Source organism: Lolium perenne, chromosome 5 (genome assembly GCF_019359855.2).
Source record: "Lolium perenne isolate Kyuss_39 chromosome 5, Kyuss_2.0, whole genome shotgun sequence".
Classification (NCBI taxonomy): domain Eukaryota; kingdom Viridiplantae; phylum Streptophyta; class Magnoliopsida; order Poales; family Poaceae; genus Lolium; species Lolium perenne.
The window spans coordinates 214,604,142-214,608,237 of NC_067248.2; the positions used below are offsets into that span (position 1 = coordinate 214,604,142).

Sequence of the window (4,096 nt, forward strand, 5' to 3'; positions counted from 1 at the left end):
TACAGTAACTTGTATAGTGGTACGTACGTAGCTGCTGGGGTAATGAGTACCATCTGGTGACGGAAGGCAGATCGGGGCGTAAATATTGTAATAATCGATTTGACCGGTATTGACCGACGCCATGGACTCGTTGCACGCCGCGCTCTCAGACGGGCCAAACTTGCAGAGCTCGGTGATCTCGCCCCACACCTCGTCGGATATCTCACCGTGATTCCACAAGTACTCGAACTCCCCTTTTGTGTTCTTGTAGTCATCAAGGAGCGGGTTGCCAACCTGCGTAACTCACACATTAGTCAGATGCATGCATATATCACGCGCAACTTTCTCTATACCTTTACCAAGCTCGTTAATATATATGAAATCGGTCTGCTGTCTAGTGTTTCTTGCTTCGGAACAGTTATCGATCGGGGAGAAAACCCTAGCTCCTGGTGTCGCCCCCGCGGGCGACCTGGGAGCTCCTTGGCGGCGCCCCTCCCTAGCCCCTCCACACCCTTCCTCCTCCTCCTCGCCGCCGCCTGAGGGCGTCGCCGGGCAAAGCCCGCGCGGCGTCAGCGGCGGCGGGGCTCCTCTGCTCCCTCGCGCGGTGGCGGCGGCGCGGGTCGTCGTGGCCGGTGAGGGCGCCGTGGCCGGTAGGGCGCGGCGGCGAGGTTGCGCGGCAACAGCGTGGCGACTACGTGCACCGGCGTGCCCACGGCGGCGACGGTTCTCCGGAGCGGTCCGAGGCGGGCGGCGCGAGCTCGGGGTGCGGCGAGCTTGTGGAGGTCGTGGGTGCCGCGGTCGAGGCCGGGGGCGGCAGGCGCGGCCGGTGGCAGCGTTCGCCCACCCCGTCACGGAGGTTCCCGGCGAGGTCTTGGGTAGTGTGGCCCAGATCTCGATCTGGCCACCTCGAATCGGGCCGAGGCAGGGGCCCACGCCCCATTCGACCCCATCCGCCTCCGCCCCAGATCTGTGGGCACCCGCAGCCATGGGGGCTGCTGGTTGCCGATCTGGCTGGTGGTGCCCTCCCGGTGTGGCGGCGGTGCGGCGGCTTTCCGGATCTGGTTAGATGGGTTCTCTGGCCGCCGCGATTGCGGGCCTGGGCAGGGGCCCAGGCTTTGGCCCAATCCATCTCCAGGTTTGGCGTGCCCGGCAGCCACGGGGGTTGTCGGTTTGCAGCTCCTCCCCCTCGCGATGTGGTGCTTGTCTTCTTCGGTCTCGCAGCAGGAAGAGCTTGGATGCCGGGGCGGCGGCCCTGGAAAGGTGGGAGCTTCGCTGGTTGGCGGGCGAGCCAGGAGCTCAGGAGCTGGTCGGTGCCACGGTCGTGAGGGCGGCGTGGTACTCGGCGAGCAGTGTTCTGTGGCAGTGGCGCGGGGGCCGTCTGGCGGTGGCCCGTTCCCTGTGCAGGAGGTGTCGAGGTTTACCGAGGGGAAACCCTCGCCCTCTCTTGGGCCGTGGTGTCGGCGTCTGCGGACGTCGTGGCTTTCTTGAAGGCGCCGTCGTGGTAATCTTGACCCTCCTCGTGATTCGGGTGAAAACCTATGATCCGAGGATCAGGCGGTGGCGACGCTCTTGTGTCGTGCTCTTCTTGAAGACACCGTCTTGGAGCTCACAGTTCGCGGCTCTCCGTTGGTGGTGGGGAGGCACGGTATTCGTCGACCTTTGTGCTTCGGGTGAAAACCTAAGATCCGCGGATCGGGCGGTGACGGCGCTCTCGCGTCGTGTTCTTCTTGAAGACGCCGCCTTGGAGCTCACTGTGTTTCTGCGAATGATGTTGTCTCTTTGCTTGGCGACCATCGGCAAGGCTTGCGCCGTCCCCTGCGTCTTCGTCGAGTTTCCCGGGTGCTGCTTGTTGGGGTCCGAACGGCGGTGGTCGATGCACAGTGGTGGTCGGTCACTGGTGGCGCTGCCCGCGGCGGGGAGTTCTGTTGACGGCGTGCGTGTTCGATGGCTCTCCCTTGGGTGAGCCCCGGCCCGACACTGTTGCTGTCCGGTGTCTTCTCCGAGTCTTCGTAGGCTTCGTAAGGGTCGTGATCGTCGTTCGAGGTTCCGGTTGTAGCCGTTTGGCAGCTCGTGTGGGTGTGTGGGTGTGTGTTGTAAGCTGGGTTCAGCTCCTTGTACCTTGTCGCCGTTGAGGGCGTTATTAATTTAACGTCGGGCCTTTGGCCTTTGATTTAAAAAAAATATATATGAAATCCGGAGTTCATGATCAAGCTCGGCTTGGCCAACTTACGAAGATTCCTTTGAGATTCATGCTTGTGGCGCCTAGTTTATGGAGGGCAAGAATGACGGTGGCGAGCTGGGGGACGTAGTGCCCGCTGTAGCTCTCCCCGGCGATGTAGAAGTCCCGTCCCTTGTACTCGGGGAACCTCTCAAGCCAGTGGAGGAGGAAGATGTAGGCATCCACGGCGGTCCTCGTGTCGCCGCTCACCCTGTTTTCCGACGACGTGTTTGAGTACGAGAACCCCACGCCCGCCGGCGACTCCAGGAAGATCACATTTGCCACTGCACGACATCATAGCAACCATTAGTGAGACTGCCTTGTTCGTTCACTAGTGGAAAACAGGCCTTTTGATCCGGGTGGTTAGGGCCTTTTGTCGCGGGCGGCCAGCCGCGACAAGCAAGGCGCGATAAAAGGGTGGCCTTTTATCCCGGGTCACTTACGACCCGCGACATAAGGTCCACCACGTGGCAGCCGCGGGGCGCGCAGGGCACAGGCCCTTTTGTCGCGGGCGGTATTACCACCCGCGACAAAAGGCCTTCTACGTGGCGCGCGCACAACGCTTCTGCTTTAGGGTTTGAGGGGTGCAGCACCCCTCCCCCCCCCGCCACCGACCGCCTGTTATTTCATTTTTTTCGTTCGAAAATAAAAGTTGCATATATTTGTACGCTACTAGAAGTTGTACACATTCATTCATTATATATATATATAGATCGATCAAACAAATATTGGAAGCAGAAGTCGATTCCCCTTACACATATTCGTAGGTTCCCTACATATATACATGGAGCTCACGATCGACAAACGGTACTAACGACCGTCTATTTGGAGGTAGAACAACTATCTGGACTAAACAAGCCTTTGTTGTTTATTACTTCTCTAACCAAAAGTCCCGCCACTTCCTCCGCGATTCCTAGTGCGTGTTCCTTTGGTTGGAGTCTGTCCCGCATGAAGTCGACCTATATACGAAAATGAGATGAGTATGACTATATCAGTCTTGATAACGAAATATTGATGATAATAAATAAAGTTGTGAATGTTATTGCTTACGTCGAATTTATTTCTGTTCTGCTTCTCAGTGGTTAACATGCGAATGGACTCGCAAACGTAGTATCCACATAGATTCGTCCCTTGTGGCTGCTGGGGGCACGCTACAGGAGTAAATGTTAGCTTCTTTGCAAAGGTAATGTCCTTATGAACATTCTTCAAAGCTTGCCAAGCCCTGCCAGGCAAAAGAATGATTGAATGAGTGGATAATTAATTGATATCTCACGAAAGATAAAGCGCGGCGATGAAGGAAATTACACTTGGAGCAACTTCTGCAAGTCCTGGAACCCGTCCAGGCCTCTACTCAGTGGGTCTCTTACTTCAACTATTCCCTTATCAGGTTGAATGTCTAGTAGAATCCAGTGGAAGCTGCACATGTTATGCATATATACGTCAGGAATTACACTTAACATCGAGTAAGAAAAATTGAATGTGCATAAAAGATCATTAAGACTCTCACTCGTAGTTGTAAGGAAACAATATTGAATCACAGAAATATTGCTGCCCCAAAAACCTTAGTAGGTTTCCCCCCGTTTCTTCGCGTTTATGCTTCACCGTTTCAACATGTATTTTATCTGGGTCAACAAACCCAACATTGATAATATTATTACTTTTGCACTCACCGATCTTGATCTGCAAAAGAGAACCCATAAGATATAATGAGTATATATATGCAATGAAAACGAACATGAACTGAATGAAAATGAACTTATATGTAGTTAACAACTTACAAGCAATAGCAACTCATGAGAGATTTGTCGAGGGCTTCTAGATTGAATAACTGCCAGAGTTCATTCATCTCAATATGGATCTCCTCGTTTCGGTAGTAATATTCCCATGGTATACTCGCCA

General features: G+C 54.9%; 1 long non-coding RNA gene across 1 annotated transcript; it reads right to left on the reverse strand.

Annotated features, from left to right (window-relative positions):
* Nucleotides 1–3,018: 3,018 nt before the first annotated feature.
* LOC139831085 (uncharacterized) lies at nt 3,019–3,854 on the reverse strand. The gene is made up of 4 exons (XR_011745498.1): nt 3,705–3,854; nt 3,503–3,613; nt 3,248–3,419; nt 3,019–3,156 (listed from the first exon to the last, which is right to left on the reverse strand). It is a non-coding gene; the product is annotated as an uncharacterized lncRNA (long non-coding RNA).
* Between the last annotated feature and the right edge of the window lie 242 nt (nt 3,855–4,096).